Source organism: Phascolarctos cinereus, unplaced genomic scaffold (genome assembly GCF_003287225.1).
Source record: "Phascolarctos cinereus isolate Bilbo 61053 unplaced genomic scaffold, phaCin_HiC Scaffold_2;HRSCAF=192, whole genome shotgun sequence".
NCBI lineage: Eukaryota > Metazoa > Chordata > Mammalia > Diprotodontia > Phascolarctidae > Phascolarctos > Phascolarctos cinereus.
Window position 1 is genome coordinate 122,255,845 of NW_027555625.1, and position 26,870 is coordinate 122,282,714.

The 26,870-nt window shown below is 39.9% G+C and overlaps 1 long non-coding RNA gene across 2 annotated transcripts; it reads right to left on the reverse strand.

Annotated features, from left to right (window-relative positions):
- Positions 1-661: 661 nt before the first annotated feature.
- Positions 662-26,870, reverse strand: LOC144455597 (uncharacterized). 2 transcript variants are annotated; one of them, XR_013484318.1, is made up of 3 exons: positions 26,523-26,870; positions 24,663-24,780; positions 662-1,009 (listed from the first exon to the last, which is right to left on the reverse strand). It is a non-coding gene; the product is annotated as an uncharacterized LOC144455597 (long non-coding RNA). The 2 variants fall into 2 exon arrangements; XR_013484317.1 differs by lacking the exon at positions 662-1,009 and adding an exon at positions 10,538-11,704.

Below are 26,870 nucleotides of genomic sequence, written 5' to 3' on the forward strand. Positions count from 1 at the left end.
CCAGCCTCAGAAATTTACTAGCTTGTGTGACCCTGGGCAAGTCACATAACTATATTTGCCTCAATTCCTCATCTGTAAAATGAGCTGCAGGAGGAAATGGCAAACCAATCCAGTATCTTTGCCAAGAAAACCCACAGTGAGTCAGACACAACTAAAACAACTCAACAATAACAACACTTATTTGTAGGATCACAGCTTTTTGTAGGAACTTGAAGGCTGGTTTGATTGCAGGTAAAAATCAGAGGCAGAGGTAGTTATTCCATCCTCTGACTCCCACTGTTGGTATATGTGACTAGCCTAGCCCAGATACTCTCTTTCTCCTCTTTCTGTGCTTAATCTACTTTCAGGTCACTCCATCCCTTATAAGTCTCTGCTAGGGAAAAGGAAGGAACAATGGAGAATGGCAGTGTGATCCAATATCCCAGCCTCTTCCCAGGCAGCAATAACAATTTTCTCACTTTCACCTAATGGCAAGAGCCCTCTTTACCCACTTTGGGACATTTATTAAAATGAACAAATCAACACAATTTCTCCTTATATTGCTCCTGAGCCCCAAGTAGGCGTCCAAATTTACCCATGACTCACTTACACCAGGATTCTTTGGCAACTCTTTATTCAGAACTAATGTAACACACAAATCAAAAGAAGTTGTGGTCATATTTTATCTAAAATAAGTCAGTGTTAAAGTAATCATTAAATCAGGAATTATGAACCAGCTAAAAATAAACAGAAAAATTTTTGATTAGGCAGCAACTCTTTCAGACAGCAAGTAAGAGGAATGGATAAAAGATATTTCATTATCTACACGAATTTTAGTTGCAGAAAGTTTTAAATTGATGAGACATTCCAACATCAGCTGTCCTGTCTATTGGAAGGCAGCAACCACTGTGGAATCTAGTAGTAATCAACACTGGTCATGATGGGCTGCCCATCTTTTCTCTGTCTCTCCAGCATTCTGAGCCATGGCTGGTCCTCTTGACTTTTGTTCTGCCACTGGACTTCGATAACTCTGGAAGAGAGAGTGAGGCTGATAACTTTGCACTACTCTGACTCAAATCCAATTGGGGCAAGTCAAGACATTACCTATGGTGTCATTGGTTCTCTTTGAAAATGAAGGACAAACAACAACAATAATCCCCCCTCCTTGAGCTCTTTAACTCCAATGGAACCATGCATTCAAATTCCTTCTTCACAGCCATCTACGTCAGCGTTATGGGGCTACCATGTCAGTAGTAACAGTATGGGCAGTGAGAACAACATGACCCCACTTCCTCTTTTCCTACAATCTCATCCAAACTCCATTCACTTGCCTACTTCTTGCTTCTGAAGTTCCTCATCACCATCAATGCTACCTCCTTAAGATTCAGTCCCTTTTGAACCCATGAGTCATGACAAGCCAAAGAATTCCATTCCAGACAGAAGAACTTTTATTCTCAGCTGTAAATATCTTTGGCTACAATAGAATCACAGGTCTGAAAATCACCTCAGCAGCCCTCTGGCCCAACCCTCTCATTTTATAGATGAGGAAATTGGGGACCAAGATGTTAAATGACTTCCCCAAAGTCACACGTGTAATAAGTAGCAGAGCTTGGATCTGAACTGAGGACCTCTGACTCCAAAGCCAGTGTTCTTACCACTGCCTCATGCCATATCCTTTCAGTTTTCTATCCCTGTAGAAAGAATTAGAAAAGGTAAAATTTAGCATGCTATCTTAATGATGTATTGGGGACATAAAGGCAGATAGTGCAGTGGATAAAAGACTGGGCCTGGAAGCAGGAAGACATGAGTTCAAATCTGATCTCAGACACTTACTAGCTATATGAACCTGGGCAAGTCACTTAACCTCTGTTTGACTCAATTTCCTCATCTGCAAAATGGGAATAATAATAGTACCTACTTCCCACGAGTGTGGTGAGGATCAAATGAAATCATATTTGTGAAGCATTTAGAACAGTGCCTTTCACATAATAGATGCTATATAAGTACTAACTATTATTGTTATAAAGGAATAGTTTAAATTCTTCACAGCTCCTAAGCTGACCCCAAAACTGTACTAGTGATGGTAACATTTTCCTACTTCTACATATTTGTTCATGATGCCATCTAATGGGTTAAGAGCCCACTGCCAGGGGTCTGGGACTGGAACAAAACTGAATCAATACATACTACTTGGGTAGCTGGGAAAATCCATTTGAGAAGGGGCAAAAAAAACCCAGGATAATCCAGAGGAGCAGTTGGAAACAGATACTTCAATAAAAACTGGTTTGGAGTAAAATGAGCAGAGAAGCCAATGCAGAAGGAATGACACAGAAGAATTAAAATGGAAGTAAAGTGCTCAGGGAACCAAGAGCCAGTCAGTCATTTATAACATCTGGTCACTAGAAAAAAGATGTGTTAGTATCCAACAGCAATGCCTCTGTGCATCTTCCTCTTGAGAGAGGAAGGAAAGCAGTCCATACCAGACATGTTCCCTTTTGTATCTTAAAGAGAACGGTCAACTTGGATTTGGGGAGCAGAAATTATCAGCTATGCCAAGTGGAGCAGTGACCAATAAAAGGTGAGATAGACACTTAGGAAAGGGGAATGGCAGAGATGCAGGGGAAGTAAAGCCGGAAGGCCATGGAATTTACTTGCTTGGAAATTGACCCAATGGTCTTTTAACTTTCATGATGGGGTTATCAGAGAAATAATTCCTCAGAGAGAATTACCCCTGGCTTTCTACGTGCAGCCACTCCTTTTATATCTCATATTGGCTTTTGTACATGACCTTGACTTCTTGTGTAACGGCCTATAGGTATCCTTAGACGCATCACTATTGTGCTCAAAAATCTTCAGCAGCTCCCAATTGCCTTGTATTAAGTTAACATTTCTTTGCCTGACATTATTACAAGCAACAATGTCATTTCCATTGTCCATTTCCAACACTTAATTCCAATAGCTTATTTAAATAATTCAAGGCTAAATATTAATTACATGCCATGTCTTTTTTCTCATTTTGATTATTTCTTGTTTATTTTAAATTCTGATCTTAGCTCTGATAAGCCAGTGGCCTGTGTGCATAGACAGCTGACACAAGGATAATTCCTATATCCATAATAAATCTTTCCCGTCTGTTAAAATGCAGTCAACGCCATTTTTGGCGGCATTGTCTAGTCCTCACTATATTCAGTGAATATAATTCTTTTATTTTTGGTGAAGAAAATATTCTTTATATAGAGGCATGGAACTTTTGCATAATCTACAAGTCTTTGGCTTCTCATTTCTATTTTTTCCTTCTCCCCATCTTCATTTTTTTTTCTCAGGTTTGCATTGAAGGGGTATCAAGGTCAACTGGACTTAAGAGAGGTTATTGAGTCCTTCATAAAATCTCTCTACCATTTTGTCCTTAGCAGTCAATGTTGGTGCATAAGCTGAAATTATAAACCATAATATTCGATAAGTTCATTTTGCAAGAAGATCACTATGCTAGGCCTTGGGATGAGAGATTACATTTGGATAACATGTGGTCCCTGCCCTCATGAAGCTGATAGCCCAGGAGGAACATAAAGCACATATGCAGATAATGTGCAATATCTGAAAAGTACGGTAGCAAGGTACAAAACAAAGCATAATTGATTCTCATTATTCACAGATTCCATATTTGTGAATTCACCCACTTGCTAAAATATATTTGTAACCCCAAAATCAATAGTTGAAGCACTTTCTTGGTCATTCAGAGACATGTAGTGAAAAATTTGAATTTAAATTTCCCATTTTAAGTAATTATGAAATAAATAAAGCCTTAAGAAATTTCATTGAAATCACAAGGCAGTTTTTTACTGGAAAATTATTGTATATTACTTACTAGAGGAATACCAAACCAAAGGGAGAGTTACATTGGAATATAATTTGGTTATTGACTGCCAAATACTTTAGCATCCAAATCATAAAAGAAATATTATCTAATCTTTAAGAAGACATAGACAGTAACACAATAGCAACAGGAGGCTTCCATATCCCTCTATCAGTTTTGGATAAGTCTAACAGAAAGATAAACAAAATAGAAAGTATGGAACTGAACAAACTCCTAGAGTTAAAAGACTTATGTTGTCTTCTAAGTGAGATGGCCAAAAAAATACATATTTCTCTGCACCAGGTGGAACTTTTACAAAAATTGATCATGTACTAAGGCACAGATATACTGCAACCAAATGTAAACAGGCATAAAGAGTCAATACATCCTTTATAAACCATAATGCAATAAGAATAGAAATTAGCTCAGGGACCGCAAATAAAAGATACGGTCTCAAATGGAGACTTAACAATGAAATCTTACATAAGGAGTGGGTCAAAGAACAAATCATAAAAACGATTAATAAATATGTAAACGAAAATTATAATGACAAAAAAATACCAAAATTTCTGGGATGCAGCTAAAATAGTCCTCAGGGGGAGAAATCATATTCTTATAATCATATATTAGCAAAATTTTAAGAAGAGATTAATAGAGTGAACATGCATTTTTTTAAAATTTGAAAATCAACCAACTTTAAAAAAATTTTTTTAAAGTATACAAGAGATTTTGAAAATTAGAGGAAAAAAATAGATGAATTGGAAAACCAAAAAAAAACATAGAAATGATAAGTAAAATGAAAAACTGATTCCTAGAAAATACTAATAAAATTGATAAACTGTTAGCTAATCTGATAAAAAAAAAGAGAGAACAGAAATTCAAATCAATAAAATAAATTTTAGCAAGTGGGTGAATTCACAAATATGTAATCTGTGAATAATGAGAATCAGTTATGCTTTGTTTTGTACCTCGCTACTGTACTTTTCAAATGAGTGAGGTGAAATGACAGCAAAACCAGAAAAAATAAAAAGAAGAATCAGAACATATCATGCACAGTTATATACTAACAAAACTGAAAACAAAAAAAAAAAAGGAATACCTTCAAAAATACAAAATATCCAAACTATCAGAAGACCAGGTAGAGACTTTAAATAATCTAATCTCATAAAAGAAAATAGATCCAGCTTTAAAAGAATGACTAAAGAAAAAAAAATTCTGGACTTTATAGATATAAAAAAAAGAAAATTCTATCCAACAGTTAGTACCCATACTCCACAAATTATTCTCAAAAACTGAGAAAGAGCGGGACAGCTAGGTGCACAGTGGATAGAGCACCAGCCCTGAAGTCATAAGGACCTGAGTTCGAATTCAACCTCAGACCAAACACTTGACACTTACTAGCTGTGTGACCTTGGGCAAGTCACTTAATCCCAATTGCCTAAAAAAAAAAACTGAGAAAGAACCCTACTAGAATCCTTTTATCAGACAAATATAGTTCTAAAACCTAAACCAGGGAAAGATAAAACACAGAAAGAAAACAATAGAACAATATCATTAATGAACATTGATTCAAACAAAATCCTATCAAAGAGACTACAATGATTTATCCAAGAAATCATTTATTATGATCAAATAGGATTTATGCGAGAGATGCAAAGATAGTTCAATATTAGAAAAATAATTAATATAATTCATCATATTAAAAACCAAAACATGCAAAACCATGTGATGATCTCAACAGATGCAGAAAAAGCCTTTGACAAAGTAGAACATTATTTTATGCTAAAATCCCTTCAAAAGCTTTTAATATCATAAAATGCTTCCATATAAAACCAAAAGCAAGCATCACATGCAATGCAGGTACATTAGAACCTTTTCCAATAAATAGAAGAGTGAAACAAGAATGCTTATTTTCCCCACTATTATTTGATATAGTTCTGGAAATCTTAGCAATAATAATAGAACAAAAGAAAGGAATTGAAGAGTAAAGATAGGTAAAGAGGAAATAAAACTATCCCTGTTTGCTAATGATATGATGGTTTACTTGAAACTCCCTGGGAATCAGAAAAGTTAGTAATTGAGACAAGCAATCAGTTCAGCAAAGTTATAAATACAAATGCAATACAAAGTTGCAAATACAAATAGGCCCTCAAAAATCAACAGCATTTCTGTCTTACAATAACTAAACACAAGAAACAATAATAGAAAGGGAAATTCCATTGCAAATAACTACAAAATGAATAAAGTATCTAGGGATCAACCCAAAACACACAAATGATTTGTATAGATTCAATTACAAAGCACTCCTCAAAGAATTAAAAACCAACCTAAATAGCTAAAGAAATATTCAATACTTAAGTCTAGATTGTGCCAATGTAATAAAATGACAATACTACAAAAGTTAATTTATACTTTAAAAAGGCACCTACTTTATTTTTAATTGATTTGTTGTGGGTTTTTTTTGGCAAGGCAGTGGGGTAAAGTGACTTGCCTAGGGTCACACAGCTACTAAGTGTCAAATGTCTGAGGCCAGATTTTGAACTCAGGTCCTTCTTGACTCCAAGGCTGGAGGTCTACCTACTGTGCCACCTAGCTGCCCCAATTTATACTTTTAATGCTATACTTTATGGAGCTTGGTAAAATAATAATGAAATTCATTTGTAAAAACAAAGTAGTTAGAATATCAAGGAAGGGAAATGGTGAAAAGAAGTAAGCACAAAGAAGGGACAGCACTTTCAGACCTCAAACTATATTATAAGGTAGCAGTCATCAAAAATCAGCTGGTATTGGTTAAAGAATAGAGCGATAGGTCAGTGGGACAAACTAGGTAAGGGAGAGTCAGAAACAATACAACTCAATAACCCAGCGTCTAACAAAGTAGAAAATATAAATTACCTAAGGGGAAACTCCCGATCTGATTTTTTTAAAAATGCTTGGAAAACTGGGAAGCAGTCTGGCAGAAGTTAAGCTTAGAACAACACCTTTATACAACAACACTCCACAATATATTCTAAATGGATACATAACTTTATTATAAAAGATTATGCTATTTAAAAATAAGAGAAAAAGATCACCTACTTTTACAGCTATGGGTAAGAGAGATATTCTTAACCAAACAAGAGATAGAGGCGAATACAAAAGATAACTTGGATTACTTGAAACTAAAAAGCTTCTGCAAAGAAAACATTATTGCATGTCGGTTAAATAGGGAAGTGGTCAAATGGGGAAAAATCTTTGTATCCAATTTCTCTGATAAGGGTTTGGTATCCTCTGTTTGCCTCAATCCACTGGAAAAGGAAATGGCAAACTATTCCAGTAACTCTGCCAAGAAAACCCCATGGATAGTATGGTCCACAGGATAATGAAGAGTCAGCTATGACTGAATGATTCAACAACAGCAATAGCCAAAATACATTTATATATATATATATATATATATATATATATATATATATATATATACACACACACACATATATGTATGTATATATATATATGTATGTATGTATGTATGTATGCATGTATATATGTATACATGAATGACTAATAGCCATTCCCCAATTGGTAAACAGTCAAAGGATATGAACAAATTTCTTAAAAGAAGAACTGCAAGAATTCAGAGCAACATAAAAAAAAATACTTCAAATCACTCATAATAAAAGAAATGCAAATCAAAACAACCCTGAGGTTCCACCTCACACCCTATAAATTGGCAAAAATGATTTTAAAAAATGGCAACAGTCAGTGTTGGAGGAGTGTGGAAAGATATGGCTGCTAATACATTGTTAGCAGAGAAGTGAAGTGGTACGATTATTTTTGAAAGCAATTTGGAATCACGGAAATAAAGTTACTAAAATGTCCATACTCTTTGAACTAGAGGCTCCATTACTAGGCTTATACCTCAAGGAAGCCAAGATAAAAAAAAAAAGTTCCCCCTATACTCCAAAATATTTATAGAAGCACTTTTTGTGATAGCTCAAAACTGGAAACAAAGTAGATATCCATTAACTGGAGAATGGCTGAACAAATTGTAGTAGATGAATGTAATGGAGTATTACTGTGCTATAAGAAATGATCTGTGTGATGAATACACAGGAGCATGGGAAGGGCTATATAAACTGATGTGCAGTGAAGTAAGCAGAGTCAAGAGAACAATATGGACAGTAACTACAACACTGTAAATCAAAAATCAAAAGTAAATGTAACAAAATTATAATGATCAAGCAGGACTTAAATGAAGAGATATGGAAAGATACCACCATCCTACCCCTTTGTGGAGATGGGAGGTCCACAGGTGTTACATATTGTACATTTTTGGATTTCTTCAATATATCAATCAGTTGTGCTGACTTTTTCTCTCTCTGAAAATAAAATGATTTGTCATATGGGATGGGTCTCAGGGAAGAGGAAGGGAAGGGATATGTGGGGTAATATGGTGATGTAAGAAACAGAAAACATTAATAAAAACTTTTTTTAGTACGATACTATATAGAAGGCAGCTAGGTGATACAGTGGATAGAACACTGGGCTTGGAATCAAGAAGACTCTTCATGAGTTCAAATCTGGCCACAGACACTAGTTATGTCATTTAAACCTGTTTGCCTCAGTTCCTCAACTGCAAAATGAGTTGGAGAATGGCAAGTCACTTTATTATTTTTGCCAAGAAAACCCCAAAATGGTGTCACAGAGAGTCAGCCACGATTGAAACAGCTGAACAACAATACTATATAGATACAAAGACAGACACTAGAGGCACCCTACTACCAATTTCCCTCTAAGTTAATATTGACCTATCAATGACATTTCAGTTCCACCCAACCATATAATGAAATAGTTGATATCTCTTCAAAAGGATAGTCTGAGTGGTTTTTCAGTGCTTTGATGAAAGCAAGGTATGCTATGTTTCAAGAATTCTCCTGGTCTACCAGTATTGTAACTCTGGTAGGGGTGGGGGTGGGGGGCAGGAAATACAGTTGGTCTAAGATGACCTGTTCTGTGTATTAGTAATCATTGCTTCCTTTTCAAAATAGTCACAAACCATTCTTTTAATAATACCTTCTAGAAATTTGCCAGGAATCAAAATCAAGTTTGTTGGCTTATATTTTGAGGACTCCACCCTATTATCCTTTTTCAAAAATCAGCACATTTTCTTGTCTCCAGTTCCATGGCACTTTTCCCATTCTCCATGATTTTTCAAAGATCATTAATAATGGTTCAGCAATTATATCTGGCAATCTCCCCCCCCTGCAATGGAGTTCTTCCAAGCCCAGTGATTTGAACTTATTGAGTATGATATGTTCTTATTATCTCCTCAATTATCTTGGATTTGGACTCCTTACTAACCATTTATATTTTATTTTTTCTAATCTAAAGATCATTCTCCCTGAAAAAAAAAAGCAGCGAAATTTGAGCGCATTAAGAACTTCTGCTTTCCTTGTATCACCTATTGTCTTCATCCTATTTGCTCTGACCAAAAGTCTTAGGCTAGCTTGATTTTATTATTCCCAATATCACTTTTAAAACAGAGGGTTTTGTTCTTTATTTGTAGCATCCTTTATTAGTCTTAACTCATTATGAGCTTTGCTTCTCCTGGCACTGTTCTTACAGGGCCATGACACTTGTAGTTTGAAAATAGTCTTGAGGAAAATCTGGGAAAGCTTGACTCCTATTAGAGAGAACAAAGTTTAGCAGGTATTTGTACTCGGGAGACTAGGTTGATGACACAGTCAGGTGAGTGGTGAGTTGGGAAGTTGGAGTGAGGAACAGAGCAGAGGTTGGAGGGAGAGACCTTTGGATTTTCCGCTCTGAACATGTCACAGAAGTCTCAGCATTTCTCTGGGACACCAGAGGATGCATCAGACTGTATTTGGATACTGGGGGAGTGGAGACAAGTGATGAGTGAAGGATAGAGGTATGCTATCCTTAGTGCATTTTATATGCCCTTAAGGTCAGGAAAGGCCAGCCAGTAAAGCCCCAGGACCACTAGGAATGGGCAGAACGGAGCCAGAACACAAAAGCTGAAGTCACAGTCAGAATGGGATATCAAGATATAAGCTAGGACAAAGTAAAACAAAACAGAAGTAGGATTTTAGAGCTCAAAGTGACCTTAGAGATACTTTAGTCCAAGCTCTTCATTTTATAGATGAGAAAACTTGAGACACAAAAAGATGAAATAATTTGTCCACCATCATATAGCTGGACCTCGAGCCCAGGATGCAGAGAAACCAATGAAGATGGGACAGTGTATAGGAATCAATCAATCAGCAAGTATTTATGTGCCTGGCGCTGTGCCAAGTGCGAGGAATTTCTCCTCCCCCCCCAAAAAAAAGTGAAAATAGTCCCTCTCTAAAAGAAGTTACATTTTAATGAAAGAGATAGCATGTACATAAGTTGGCATACACAAGATTCATACAAAGTAGATATAAGTTTACTTAGAAGGTAAGACCCAGTGGAAGAACCAGGAAAGGCTGCCTGCATAAGAAGGTATTTGAGCTGAGTATTGAAGGAAGCCAGGGATTCTAAGATGGAGAGGTGAGATGGGAGAGCATGTCAACATGGGGAACAGTCAGTGTGAAGGCACTTAGATGACAGATGACACATCTTGTGGGAGCAATAGCAAGCAGACAAAAAGGGCTAGTCCAGGACCTTCTAGGTCCATGGGTGGGAAACCTGTGGCCTTGAGGCCACATGTGGCCTTCTAGGTCCTCAAGTGTGGGCCTTTGACTGAATCCAAACTTCACCGAACAAATCCCCTTAATAAAAGGATTTGTTTTGGGCCAGCTAGGTGGTGCAGTGAATAGAGCTCTGGCCTTGGAGTCAGGAGGACTTGAGTTCAAATCCAGCCTCAGACACTTAACACTTACTAGCTGTGTGATCTTGGCAAGTCACTTAACCCCGCCTGCCTCACGAAAAAACAAAAATAAAAATAAATAAAATAAATAAAAGGATTTGTTTTGTAAAACTTGGACTTAGTCAAAGGACCACACTTGAGGACCTAGAAGGCCACATGTGGCCTCAAGGCCACAGGTTTCCCACCCATGGACTAGAAGTATGGTCAAGAAGGTATTGAAGGGTTTTGAATGCCAAATAGAGAAGCTTACATATCCATCCTAAAGGCAAAAGGGAGCCTCTGGGGTTTATTGATCAGGCTAATAACACTATCAGAATGATGCTGTAGGAAAATCACTTTGACAGCTGTGGGGAGGATGAATTAGAGTGGGGAGGCAAAGAGACCAATTAGGAGGCTAGTGACACATTCCAGATAACAAGTAATGGATGAAGGCTTCAGACACTTACTAGTGGTGTGACCCTGGGCAAGTCACTTAACCACTATCTGCCATAGTTTTCTCATTTATAAAATGCCACTTCCCTCTCAATGAGATAAAATGTGTAAAGAATTTTGCAAATCTTAAAATACTCTGTAAGTGCTTGCTGTTATAATGGAGTGGTACATCTGCTAGTGGGCAGAAGGGAACATATACAAAAGATGTTGTGGAGGCAGGATCAAGATGGAAGCCAAGGGCAGTAAACTAGGAGCCAGTCATTCACAGGTCATAGATTTGGATCTAGAAGGAGACTCAGAGGCCATCTAGATCAACCCCCTCATTTTGCACATGGGGAAACTGAGATGAGAGAGGCCACATGATTTGCCCAAGGTAGTAAGTAGCAGAGCCAGTATTTGAACTAGGTGCCATGATTCCAAATCCATGGCCCTCTTCACGATATCATCCTGACTTCCTCAGGTTTTGCACAATGCTCAGAAACAGGTCCAAAGAAGACAGATTCCTCCATGCTAGCATATAAGGATCTCTTCATGGCTTCCTTCTGACAGAGACTGCCAAATGCTGACTAGGTTGTCCAAATTCCCCAGGCCTAGAAGCCAAATGGAAAGAAAGGCAATTAATGAAATGAGATGCACCAAGGACCTAAAGGTTTACATCATATGCCATATCCCCCAGCCAAGGTTGGGCTACTCCCCACCAGGTGTTCCCCGGCCTTTGACCCAGTCTGATTTTAAAGATATAAATAATATCTTCTATATCCTCCAAGGAGGCAGTCCTGATGAGGCAAATATTCCCTCCAGCCTAGTTTACGTCTTCCTGTGAGCCATTTTCCATTACTTCATGATGTAGCTCTTCAAATGAAGGAGAATCCCTCTCCCTTCTTGGACATTCATGCTTTCCCAAGACTTACAGATGTTTATGCCAATCTCTCCCTGTGGAAAAATTCACTGGCTCAGTCCATTGGGTTCTCTAATGGGAAGGCAAATGGTCCCTGATTCTTCATCAGAAAGATGATAACTCTACCTCCTTATGTGATGGGCTTCAATACTGAAATTTGTCATAGAAAGAGCTATATCCCAAGGTTCCAGTTTCCAGAAGGGATCTTTGTACTCATCCCAAATATCATTATTTAAGCAAAACCATGTTGGACTTCTCTAGGGCCCAGCTTTGGGGGCCTTCCAGCGGCCCAGCTTGGAGGGAGGGCAGAATTTTCATGAGGTCAGTCTGTCATCTGCCCAACTGGCAGCCCTTTTCGGTGTAGGTGCCAGGAAAATGGTGCTATAGCTGGGGGGTCCATAAGGGAAGAGAAGATATATAACTGCAGCTGCTCCGCAGCCTGATTAGAGGATCTGGAAATGCCTGAAAGAGTGGCATAATCAAAGGGGGAATGTTTATTGGGTAACTGTCTCACCCAGCCCTAGTTAAATAGGTCACTTTTTTTACAAGCCCAGTTTCCATTCTCCGTCTTTCACCATATTCATATTTACTTCTCTTCAGAGTCCTCTCTCACACCCAAAGAAATTCACCTTGAACATCTCACCCCACAGGGTGATGTCAGGATGGTCACTGACAAGTCGTTTGTCCCAAGTTAGGCAAATGTGTGTCGAATTCTAGGCTTTGTTCTGAGTACTACATTGCAATGATTTCATTCTACTTTTCCTATCAGATCCTACCAATTTGTCAAGGTGGATCTCAAGTCTTGCTTCTCATTTGATTATTCCAGGCAGCATTGATATCTCCTTTGATGTAACTGCTATTATCTTGGGCATCATTTTCATGAGGCAAGGGAAGGGAGAAAGGGAGGATCTGAGTCTATCGTTTGGCTGGGGTGAGAAACTCCTTGAATGAAAAGTCCCTCCACTGATACAAAGTCAGCAACTTCTTGGAGAGCTGCCTGGCCACACTGAAAGGTTGTGACTTTCCCATTGTTCCCAAATTAATGGATTATGGACACCAGCCTTCTATACACTAGGCAATGTTGTTTCTTGATTGCCAAAAGAAAAATCATGTCCTTGAAGGGCATTCACTTCTTCCCTAGAGCTAATACTAAGATAATGGTTGTCTCAAAGCTACACACAGGGCAAAAACCAAATTAGTCCAATTTAGGGATCATTCTTGCGATCCAAGATCATTGTCATCTCCACCTCACCCCCACACCCCACCTTGGGGGTGGGGCCTTTTCTCCAGCTCCTTTAAGATGTCTTCATGCGGTTTTGAAACATTTTATCATTGTGGTCATCCTCTCTGGGTGCTGTCTAAGTTATGAATTGCCTCTCTCAAACGTGGCGTGCACGGCTGAACACAGCCATGCATGGGCAGACCAGAATAGAAACCAGTTCTCACAAGTGTGCTGGGACCATCTCCAGCTGGTTCAGGAGAGCTGATAGTCAAGTTTGCAGTGTGAGCATTTACACCTCAGAAATGGGCAAAGATTATCAATCAGGGCCTGATTTATTGTTGTTTTGATGGTCTAGACTTAAGAAAGTGATGGAGAAAATGTTACATTCAGTTGTCGTTCAGTTGTTTTTCAGTCACGTCCCACTCTTCATGACGCCGTTAGGGATTTTCATGGCAAAGATACTATTTGCCATTTCCTTCTCCAGCTCATTTTACAGATGACAAACTGAGGCAAACAGGATTTTGAAGGGACTTGCCCAGGGTCATACAGCTAGTAAGTGTCCGTGGCCAGTCTTGAACTCATGAAGATGAACCTTTTGACTCCAGGCCTGATAACTCTTATCCACCAGGCCACCTAGCTGCAGATTAAACTTAAAAGTGTACTGTGCCTTTTTGGAGAACTAGCTGTTAAACATTTACCAGCTACCCCTGACTAGTTCCTCCCTTACTCTGTGACTCTCCTAATCCATATTAATATTCTATTAGCGGGTTGTTTTTTTTTTTTTACTGTCATGTTATAGTTGACTCATATGGAGCTTGAAGACCATTAATATCTCCAGATCTTTTTCATAGGAACTGGAATGTAATGATTTGTAGTCATATGTCCTATTCTTGCACAGTTAACTATTTTAATTCTAGTGCAGAATATGAAACAGATCCTTCACTGACATTATGACTTCCTACTCTCTGGATTTTTCTCAGATTCTTAAGTTAAAAGACTCAAGCCTTAAGTCATAAAGAGTTTACCAGGGGTGGGAAACCTGTGGCCTCTATGAATTATTATAGAAGATGGCATGATTGATCTTACCATTTGTGTTTCTAAATGCTACTATGTGAGACACAGACTTTTGAAATAATAATAGTTCAAATAATGGCCTGTAGATGAGTGGGAGGTGCCCATCCCTTAATGAATGAAAATGGCAAGATGGCACCACCCAATTTGGTCTAGCAGAAATCATGCTGCACAGAAGTCAGGAAAGATGTGGGTTTGAATCCTGTTTCTGACATTTAGTACTCACATGACTAGGAGGCCACACAACTCAATTAAACTCTAAACTAAAACCTTCTATTTTCTCAACTATTAAATAATGAAAATAAAATGTATTAAAATAAATAATAAAAATATAAAATTTTAATAAAAAATAAAACTTTTAGCTATCACACAAGGTTTGAATAATGAATGAGATAATATATATGAAACACTCTGCAAATCTTAAAACACCTTATAAAAAGCAGCTATTATTTTTGAGAAACTATTTTCCCAGAATAATTAAAAATAATAGCAAACGTCTATGTGGCAGGCATTTTACTAAGTGCTTTACAAATATGATCTCGTTTGAGTCTCACAACAACCTTGGGAAGTAGGTGCTATTATTATCCCCATTTTACAGATGAGAAAACTGAGTCTGACAGAGCTTGTTACTTGCCCAGGGTCACAAAGCTAGTAAATGTCTGAGACCAGATTTGAACTCAGGTCTTCTCGACTCCAGACCTAGCGCTCTATCCAACTGAGCCAGAGTTGCCTCTGGAGTTCAAATAGGAACATTCCTGGAAAAAAGTTATCCTACTGTTACTCTTTTATATTTAATGTTCTACAAACTACTGCACAGTCAAGTGAAGTCATCAAGTATTTGTTTATTATTATTATTTTATTATTAAGCATTTATTTATTTTTCCTCATCTAAATTGGGGAAAGTACATGCAAACAACTCTGGACAAATAAGCAATGTACAGGATAAATTGGAGATAATTAACAGAGGGAAGGCACTGGAATGAAGGAAGACTAGGAAAGGCTTTTTGCAGAAGGTGGGATTTCAGCTGGGGCTTGAAGGAAGCCAGGAGGCAGAGATAAGGCGGTAGAGCATTCCAGGCATGGGGGACAGTCAATGAAAATGCCCAGAGCAGAGAGACGGAGCAGGGTCTCGGGGAAGGAAGAGCACGGAGACCAGTGTCACTGGGTTGTACAGTACATAGAGAGGAGGAAAGGACAAGGTAGGAGGGAGCGAGGTTATGAAGGGCAAAGGGGATGAAATAACCAATTTTTGTAACTGAAAAAAAGCATTGAGATGTATGCTCAGCCTCTGTAGGCTCTCTAAAAGTATCTTTAGGACAACTCAAGTAACAATAATACGAACAATATGTTGTTATTTTATTGTTCAATTGTTCAGTCATGTCTGATTCTTTGTAACTCTGTGGATTTGTCCATGTGGCTTTCTTGGCAAAAGTGCTAGAGTGGTTTGTCATTTCCTTCTCCATTGTGCCCCCATTTTACTGATGAGGAACTGAGGAAAATGGGAAGAAGCGACTTACCCAGGAATGGTATGTACCTTATCCTATATCAATGTGGTTTTGATTTCTTTCACTAATTCTCTATATTTTGCAAGGTTTTTTTTTCTAAATAGCTTGGAGATTTTATGGCAACAACTATTAAAATGTTATTAAATTTTTGAAGATCAATGGTTGTTGTAAACAACAGTTCTGTCTGTGATAATGTTGCAGTTTATTTGTTAAATTAGAGATAGGGTCTACTTAAAGCCTACAAAGGATAATTCTAGGGCAGAGACAAATGTGTTCGTGCTAATAAAGCATAATATATATTAACAATCCTTTCCCAAAGCAGGGCTAGAGAAAGAGGGAAGAAGGGATTTATTAGCATATAAATCCAGAGAGAAGAATGTAGCAGAATACTTTGGCTAAAAATAGATGATTTACCCATAGGAATTTCCCCATGTGAATAAATAACTTCCATAATAACACCTAAATGGTCTGGTTATCTTCAAGGATGTCTAAAGCTATGCACATTGAGTAACAATGCTACAGTCCTATGCTGTGTTTCTGTACCAAACACTTGGAGATATTCCATATTCTCAAGAACATGAAAGTTCCAGACAATTATTAGCTGTGTGATCCCGGGCAAGTCACTTAACCTCTCTTGACTCAGTTTCTTCATCTGTAAAATGGGAATAATAATAGCACCTACCTCTCAGGATCAAAATTATATAATATTGTTAATGTCACGTTCAAAGATGGCTCCTGGATGTTTGTTTTTAATTTAGCTATAGCAGCCACCATCTTAAATTTTTGCCTTTGAGCCCAGGATCTGGGAGCCAGCCTGGTGAAGAATGAAGCTCTCAGAGAACCACAAAATCTCAGAATTTTGAGAGATGAAAGAGACCTAATTAGTTATCTAATCCAATCTTCCTCTCATCACTTAGCCAAGCTATTCCTCTAATGATAGATATACAGATGGCCACCAGGCCCATACCCAAAGCCTTTCCAGGTTGGTCAGAATTTATGCTCCACTGGCAAAGCCATCTCCACAAACCCTGTTATCCAGTAACCCTGACTTCCTTCCTTACTATTCCTCATACATGACACTCCATCTCTCAACTCCAGAAAATTTCACTAACTGTCCTCCGTGCTTGGAATGCTCTCTCTCCTCATCTCCATTTCCATCTTCCCCAGATACCTTTACATCTCAAACAAAAGTACACTTTTCTGCAAAAAGCCTTTCTCAGTCTTCCTTAATCTTAATGCCTTCTTTCTGTTTGTACATATCTCTTTGCATGTTGTCTCCCCCACATTAGAATATAAGGTCCTTGAGGGAAAGGATTGTTTTTGGCTTTTCTTTGTAACCCCAGTGTTTAGCACACTGCCTGGTACATAGCAGGCAATTAATAAAAGCTAGTTGACTACGGTTACTGATGCATGAGACATCGGGAGGGGACTATATTGGAAGGAGAGATAAAGATAAGTTCTGAGCTGATTGGCAAGAAATATCTCTCAAGAGATACTCCCTAATACAGATAAAGTGATAATTGATTAAATCAGTATAAGAATCATCGGAAAGTTCTGCAGTAGAAATTGGAAGCTCTGCTCTTCACATAGTAGACTTCTTAAGCTTCTGGGAGCCACAAAACCTCTTGATTTTGCTGTTTACTGGTCTTTAAGGAATTACCAGGTCTAAAATCACATTTTACCAGTGTGTGATAATTTGTAAAGGTCTTGATTTTATTTTTTCTTGAAAATTTTTGTGTTTTTTTTTATTAAACGAAAGAAAATCATTCTTTCTCATTGCATTTTTACTATGGTTCTAGCATCATTATTTTATTTTTTCCCTTTCATGGAGCAGAAGAAAGAGCAATGAACAATTCAAGCTATCCACAAGTGGCAATCTAGAGAGGCTGTGGGATGCCCCTTCCTTTAGGTAGAACTGAACAACCTCTTGTTGGGCATGTTGTAGTGGGGATCTGTTATGTGTAGAGGTTGGACTAAATGGCTACGGAACTAGGTGGCATGGTGCATACATCACCAGGCCTGGAGTCAGTATGCCTAAGTTCAAACCCAGCCTCAGACACTTAGTAGCTGGGTGACTCTGGGCAAGTTACTTAACCCTGTTTGCCTCAGTTTCCTCCCCTGTAAATAAGCTGGAAAAGGAAATAGCAAACCATTTGCCATTGGGAAAAGTCTCAGGGGGGAGGCACTAAGATTAAGGAGAACTGCGAAAGGCTTTTTACGAGAAGTGTGTCTTTATTTGAGATGTAAAGGAATCTGGGGAAGCTAGGAGGTGGAGATGATTAAAGAGCATGGAGGACAAGAAAACCCTAAATGAAGTCACAAAATGCCAGATACAGACTGAAAAAGAAGAGGTCCCTTCCAACTCTAAAAATGTGTGCTTCTGTGAGCACTGGGCATGAATGGACGTGGCTTCCACATCAGAATTTGTAACTAAGAATCAGAGTCACAGAATTTCCAGGTTGGAAGGGACATCCAAGGCCAACCACAATCACTTCTAAATTGTCCCCAAAAAGAGGATCTGCTGAAAGAGTCAGTGAAGGGGAATGGGCTTCTAGGTGGCCCATACTACTTCAGAATCACACTGTAAGGAAGACTGTCTTTACATGAAAGTTACACTTGCCCTCAATGTAACTTCTACCCATTGCCCCCAAAAGCCCTCCAGAGCCAATCACAACCAACCTAATTCCTGGTCTACGTGACAGTTCTTCAAAAACTTAGAGACACCTGTCCTGTCCCCACCAAATCTTCTCTTCTGCAGGCTAAATAAACAAAATCAGTTCTTTTAACTGATCTTCATGGATTCTAGTGGTGAGGTTTCTCACCATCCTGGTCACCTTCCTCTAGACATATTTCAGCTCGTCAATGTGGTGCCCAAAATTAAGAACAGTATTCTAGTTGTAGCCTTGACAAGGCAGAGAACCACAGACTCATTATTACCTCCTATGTTTTGGACACTAGATCTTGCAGTGCTGGTCACTTGGGCAGGTCACTTCTCCATCCAGGGCCTGTATTTTGTATTTTGCCTCTATAAGTGTATTTTGCTTCTTTTTGTATCCTTGGAGCTTAGCATAGTCCCTGGCATGTAGTAGGAGCTTAATAAATGTTTATGGATTAATTGATTGATCTGTGAAATGACCTTTAAGGCATTTCCGGGTCTAAAATTCTATGATTCCATGAAATTAAACCAGTGTGTCACCATATGCAAAGATTAGGTCAAACTAAATCTGTATTTTTTAATTTTTTTTAGGCAATTGGGGTTAAGTGACTCGCCCAGGGTTAAATCTGTATTTCCAATTCCATCATTCATTAGTTGTATAAATGTTGGTGAGAATATGACTAATATGGAAATATGTTTTGCATGATTGCACATGTATAATCTATATCAAATTGCTTACTGTCTCAAGGAACGGGAAGAAGAGGGTAGAGGGAGAGATTTGGGAACTAAAAATTTTAAGAAATGAATATTAAAAATTGTTTTTACATGTAATTGGGAATACAAAATAAATATTATCCACTAAAAATAATAAAATACATGTTGGCAAACTTCAATGTCACTCAGACTTTTTAGTTTCTCCATTCACTACTATCTACTCATTGTTGCAAAAAGAGATGGGAGGCGGGGCAGGTCCTTAGGAAAAAGGGGCTCTTAAGGTGTACCTAGAACGGGAGTGGGGAACCTGCAGTCTCAAGGCCACATGTGGCCCTCTAGGTCCTCAAGTGTGGCCTTTTGACTGAAGTTTGGATTCCATCAAAGAGCCACAATTAAGGATCTAAAGGACCTAGAGAGCCACACGTGGCCTCAAGTCCACAGATTCCCCACCCCTGACCTAGAATATAGGAAAGAGAGAAAAAAGTGTGTCTCCAAGTGCAAAGAGAAGTTTTAAAATTCCTGAGCCACACATTGAAATCTCAGTTTTATCCTTGGCTCATGTAGAGAAATCAGGTAAATACTTTATTTGTGCTTGTTTTGTCTTGGGTGGCATTAAAATGGGGACATGCATCATGGGCTTATTTAACTGACGACGTGAATTTAGAACAGCAAATGGTCTGGAAGGATCGAATGACATTACCGAAAGACTGGTAACAACAAAACTAGCCAACCTCACAGCCTCTCAAAGGTGGAAGAGGTCCCAGGGACCATCTCTCTAGTCTATCCTATAGCAGAAGGAGAAGTTCCCATCTTCTTCAGCACCCTCAGCAAGTGATCATCCAATCTTTGCTTGCAAATTTCCACCAAGGGACAGATAACTGCCTGCTGAGCAGCCCCATCCACTTTGCTGGGCTCTTTATTTTCCTGAAATCAAGCCTAAATTTTTTCCTTTGCCATTGCAATCCATTGCTATAGTTTTGGCTTCTGACCAAACAAAACAAGTCTCAGCCTTTTCTCCAGCTGACGTCCCCTCAAATACTTGAGGACAGCTAATGTATTGACCTGACGTCTTCTTTTCTACAGTGTCTCCAGCAAATCCTCACTCATATGGCATAAACCTAAGGACCTTCCCCACCCTGGTTGCATTCCTCTGGATGTGCTCCAGCTTATCAATTTCCTGGGTAAAATGTATCATCCAGAACTCAACACAATTCTCCAGATGCAGTTGAAGCAGAGCTGAGTATGGTGGGACCATCCCTTTACTTCTGGAAGCTATGACTATCTTAACTCAACAGAAGATTATACTACTTTTCCTGGTTGCCATACCATGCTACTGACTTGTATTGAGCTTGCAGCCCATTTAAATCTCTAGATCTTGTTCAGACAAATCGTTTTGATTATCACATCCCCCAACTTGAGAGCTCTGAAGACAGAAATTCATCTTCCTCTTGGTTCTACACCTTTATTCAGATGATGTTCTTTCTTTCTTCATGTTCATATGCAGTCCACGTTCCAGCCCTAAAAACCAGTGCCTGTTAAAACAGGCATTACAGCATGTATGTCATACTTGCACACACCTTGGGCCTAAATCCAGCATTCCTCACCTGAAATTAGAGGCCACTAATCGGAGGCCATCATATTTTTTTTTAAGAATGCCCATTGGCCTCACATTTTGCAGTGAGTCAGTTCGCTTCCCCAGGTATTTATAATGGAGTCTGACATTGCTGACAACACTAAACAACAAAAACAAGTGAGCTCTTCCTTCTCCCATCCTTTCTCTTTGTATGGACCACTCTGTCTTTCAACCAGTCTACTTCTGCTGCTGTTTCCTCCACCAATTGCTCCATAGCTGGCCACACAGAGGTCTGGGGAGGAATTGATGCCAGCTGCTGCATTGCAAGATATCACGAGGAAAAAGATGCCAAAGGAAAGAAGCACCCAGGAGGCAGTACTATCATGGATGGAATTGCTTAGAGGAGCTGGCGGGAAGCGGGGGAAGAGAAGGGCACCTCAAGACTACAAAGAGTTACCCTTATTTTGTTGTTCAGTCATGTAATCGTGTCTGACTCTTCGTGGTCCCATTTAGGGTTTTCTTGGGCAAAGATTTCATTTTCCAGCTCATTTGACGGGTGAGGAAACTGAGGCCAACAGGATTAAGTGACTTGCCCAGGGTCGCACAGCTAGTGTCTGAGGCCGGATTTGAACTCAGGAAGAAGAGTCTTTCTAACTCCAGGCCTAGCGCTCTATGCACTATGGTGCCACCTAGCTGCTCTATATGCCCTGCCATCCTTATCTCCAGGATGATTATATGACTCAAGGTAATCAATGTAAAGAGCTTCTTAAGCCTTAAAGCCTTATATAAATGCCAGCTATTGTTATTGTTGTTGTTGTTGTTGTTATTATTAGCCTCCAGTCACTAAGCCTCCCGTCTGGTAGGTGATGACTTCATCCTTGAGCCTTCTACTGGACTCCTGCTGAGTGTAAGCAATGTTTATAGAGCAAGACAAGGGTGTGCTGGTAAATGTTTAACATCCAAGAAAGAAAAAAAAGTATACACACATTTTTCAATTTAATCTGTATTAATAACACTTTCTTAAATCTAGACAATCAACAAATCAATAAATCAACTCTTGCTTCATAGTAATTACCAATTTCGGAGATGTAAATGCTCATACTGGAAATTTAACCAATCAGAGTTGGCTGCAGAATATGTCTGCCCTCTAGGCCCGTGGAAATATGAGGCCTGAGAGGCAGAGATTGCTCTTTTAGCATATCAGAGGATATCAGGCCATGCTTTAAAATAAGGAAATGGGGGTGGGAAGAGCCTCTTAATCACTTTTGCCAGGCTGCAGGCCCATTCCAATCTTCCTCACAGTTCACTGGAAAGACAAATGAACAGCTGCACAGAAAATGGCGGGGAGGAGCACGCAAATGGTATGATACATGTAGAAGGAGTGGGGTGCACTAGAAGATTTCTAATGTCCCTTACAGCTCTAAACCTCATGAGTAATCTGAAGATCATCACTCATAAATAGGTGTGAATCATTAACCCCTCTCCCCATTTTGAGTAGGTAGATTTGGCTTAATTCTATAATGGCATGATTCATTTAGCAATAATCCTGCTGAAAACAAGAACTTCCGAGCAGAGTAATGCTCATGTAGAACCTTTTCCAATCGTATCATCTTTATGTAGCGGGAAGAGCACTGAATTTGGAGAAGGAAGGATATAAGCATTTATATAGCACCTACTATGTGCTGGGGCAGCTAGGTGGTGCAGTGGATAGAGTGGTGGGCCTGGAGTCAGGAAGACTTATCTTCCCAAGTTCAAATCTGGCCTCAGACACTTACCTGCTATGTGACTCTGGATAAGTTCTTAATCCTGTTGCCTCAGTTTGCTCATCTATAAAATGAGCTGGAGAAGGAAATGGCAAACCACTTGACCAAGAAAATCCCAAACTGGGTCATGAAGAGTTTGACACAACTGAAAACAACTGAACAACAACAATAACAACAAAATGTGCCAGGCACTGTACTAAGTGTTTTACTAATACTGCCTCATTGGATTCTGATTTGGAATCAGAAGGGCTGAGTTCAAAGGTAAGGAAGCTGAACTACTTCTTCTCCTTCCCCTTCCCTTTCCTCTTCTTCCTCTTCTTCCATCTTCCTCTTCTTTCTCTTCCTCTTCCATTTCCCCTTCCCTTTCCTCCTCCTCCTCCTTCTCCTCCTCCTCCTCCTCCTCTTCCTCCTCCTCCTCCTTCTCCTCATCTTCCTCTTCCTCTTCCTCCTCCTCCTCATCCTTCTTCTACCTCTTCCTCATCTTCTTCCTCTTTCTCTTCTTCCTCTTCCACTTCCCCTTCACCTTCACCTTCCCCTTCTTCTCCTTCCCCTTCTCCTTCCACTTCCTCTTCTTCTCCTTCTCCTTTCCCTTTCCCCTTCTTCTTCTCCTTCTCCTTCCCCTTCCCTTTCCTCTTCTTTTTCTTCTTCTGCTTCTTCTCTTCCTCCTCCTCTTCCCACTCCTCTTTTTCCTTTTCATCCTCCTTCTCCTTTTCCTCTTCCTTCTCCTTTTTCTCTTCCTCCTTCCCCTTTCTTCCCTCATCACATGTAAGATATTTTGGGGTTTGGGGACTAGTCTTTATTTATTTATTTCAAGAAGCTAAGATACTTTACTTTTTCCAAACCAGTATAGAATTTATGGTTTGCTTATGTACTACCTTGTATCAAGATGTAATTGTGTAGTGGGTGTGTTAGTATTGCCCCCAAAGCAGACTCCAAGCTCCTAGAGGTAAGAAATAAGGTCTTCTTCTGTGTCTCCCTCAGTACCTAGGATAGTGCCAGGAAATAGTGTCTATGGTCGGTCAGTCTTGGTTAACACACCATGATATTTGGCATGCCACATTCTACTGTGGCTTCTCCAGGTGCTAGTGACAGAGGTGAGTCTGCTTGTACAGGTTGTCCCATACCCCACCATTCCCTTCACCTACAGAGACCCACAGAACCCTTTCCAGACCGCAGTCCCTGAACTTCATTCATCTAAGTGATACATTCCCCAACTCAGGGCAACTGATCTGTCTTTGCAACTTCTCTGCAGTTTAGAAGGTTCTGGGGGTAATTGGCCATTTACGCACAGAGTAAGAGCAAGGCTTTGATGATTAGCAAAACCACAGACCCCAGTCACATGGTGGCGATGAGTTTGGAAAAACACATCACCTCAACGGTCGGGTTTCCAATAAAAAGAGGCCTCTGCTTTTGATAACTGTCTCAAACACATTCCTACCTCCTCACTCCACCCTTCTCCTTCTTTACCACTTCCCCAAACTGCCCTCCCTTCCCCCACCAAGTATCTTGACTCTGGAAACATAGAGAGTATTCCAGTCCCCCTTTCCCACTAACAGAAGGGCTTTCCAACTCCCAGGCTGCTCTGAGACACATTCTGATCTAAATTAGAAGCTTTCTGTTGTACTGACGAAGGCTTGGGGTTGTTGGGGGTTTTTTTCTTCCAGCTCAGGTTACTTGGCTCCATAGTGGGCCAGCTCAGGATAAAACCCACCCAATCAATGCCTTCAGCTGAAGTTTCAATGCTTAAGACCAATCAGCACTGAGGAATCAGAAACAGTCCAGAGGCTAAACATGTTGCGACACAGTTGTTACTTTATTTCCTTACTAACCAAGGTCCCCCTTTAGGGGATGAAAGGGTTTTCATATTTAATGAATAAACCCCTTGTAGTGCTCATATGCTTTTCTTCAAAGATTCCCCCCTAACCCGTGATGAACATCCTGTTGTTGGCCCTAATGCCATCCATTACCTCTCAAGATTTAAATCAGTTCAGTTCAACAGAGTGAGGTGGTACGACATATCAGATAGAGAGATGGCCCCTGAACCAGAAAGACTAGGGTTCAAGTCTCATTGCTGACATATACCAGGCATATCACTCAGTGCTTCAAGGTACCCTGTAAGACCATCAGTTGGAGAGAAGGTACCAACCTGCATTGGTAGAGAAGTTTCCTTATCCGGAATTTCTCTGCATCAATGAAGTCACAGGTCAGACCCCCATTCAACGTATGCTTATCAAGCAGATTTCTGCAGAGTACTCTGTTCAACCCTGGAGATAGACAAAAATAATGAACAGTTCCTGCCCTAGAGAATCTTGCAATCTACTAGGGGCAATATAACATGTAAAGAGAAAAATAGTACACAAGATAAGGGGAAGAAGTAAGATCTAAAGCTGATATTCTAAGAAAATTTGAGGAGGGAGATATCACTTTCACTTGGAGGGGGGAAGGGAAGAGAGGACAGAAAAATGGGGAAAGTAGTGGTGCCTGAGCTGAGCCTCCAAGGGAAAGAGGGATTTCAACTTTAGATGGAGATAAAGAGTGAATGTACTCCAGGCATGGGAGGTAGCCTGAGAGAATGTACAAAGGAGAGAAATGACAGAATATAGGCCTACTATGTGCCAAACATTTTAGAAATATTTCATTTAATCTTCATAATAACCCCACAAGGTGAGCGCTGTTATCCCCATTTTACAGCTGAGGAAACTAAAGCAAACAAAAGTTAAGTGACTTGCCCAGAGTTAAACACAGCTAGTAAGTGTCTGAGATCAAATTTGATCTCAAGTTCAACTAGCTGCCTACTAAATGGTTACTCTACACAACTTCTCAGTGCAGAATTTTGTGCGGGGCAGGGGGAGGGGTGGAGATAGATGACACCAACACAGATACACAGAATGCTATAAAATATGTACATGTGAGATGTTGGAAGAATACCTAGGAATATTTTTACCTGGGGTAAAAATAATTGAATCAGATGGATGGAGGTGGTACAGCAGCATAAAAGACCAAATGGGGAGGGGGGGTGGGGCCAAGATGGCAGAGTAAAGGTGGGGACTTGCCTGCTCTCCCCCAAACCCCTCCAAATACCTTTAAAAATTACTCTAAACAAATTCTAGAGCAGCAGAACCCACAAAAAGACAGAGTGAAACAAATTTCCAGCCCAAGACAACCTGGAAGGTGGACATGAAAGGTCTATTGCATCAGGCTGAGAGAGGAGCACAGTTGAGCCCCGGCCCTCACACAGCCCTGGCCCCAGGAAACCAGAAGCATGCCTTGGGAGTGACTGAATCAGCAGCAGCAGCGCTTCTGGAACTCTCGGCCCATGAACAGTAATGGGATCAAACAACGGGGTCAGCAGGAGATCACAGGGGCCTCTTTGCTAGCACTGAGGCAGGACTCTGTTGCTTTGCCCGTATTTGGATCTTGGTCACAGTCCTGGGTGGCAGTCCTGGGGCAAAGGGGAACACTAGCACACCAGAGCTTGTGGCAGCGGTGGAAAGAGGACCTTCCTCTCACTTCCAGGGCAGAAAAGAGTGCTTGTGGTCACTCCAGACCAGAACACAGGCCAGGAGAGGAGTAAACACCTCTCCTTAGAGCATAGCACCTTGGAAGAACTGAAAACTTACAGGTCCCTAGATTATCTCTGAAAACAGCTGCACAAAACCTTTGAAGCTTTGGACAGTTCACCCTCCACACTGGAAGCAGAGTTTAACTCTTTCACAAAGAGTTAAAAAGTCAAGGAATAGGCTGGGGAAATGAGCAAACAGTGGGCAAAAAACTCTGACTATAGAAATTTACTTCGGTGACAAGGAAGATCAAAACATACACTCAGAAGAAGACAACAAAGTCAAAGCTCCCATCCAAAGCCTCCAAGAAATATATAAATTGGTCTAGGGCTGTAGAAGAGCTCAAAAAGGATTTTGAAAATCAAGTAAGAGAAGTAGAAGACCAAATGGGAATGAAATGGGGATGCACTTGCACCAGGAAAGGGAGTGGTTCAACCCTCACTTACATAGAGTTAGAGGTGGGGTAGGCAGGAGATCTCTGCAAAGGAGGTTCCATGGCAACAGACTCTGGATATAGTGGCAGCACCCACAGATAGTTGCACATCAAAGAGATTAAGCCAGCAAAAAGCCAGGAAGCAGGGATGAAGAGTGCCAGGAAAGAAAGTATGAACCTCTGGATGTCAGCATCCTGGTGCAAAGTCCTTTTTGCCTCATCTTCTGAGAGAGAATAAAGTGCTATGCTGCTATGCTCATATATGGAGAAACTGAAGGACAGGGAACTTCATAGATATCACTTGGGCAGCTTTCTTGCTCCCCTAGACAGTTTTTAATCTTCCCAAAAGGGTTTTCTTCTA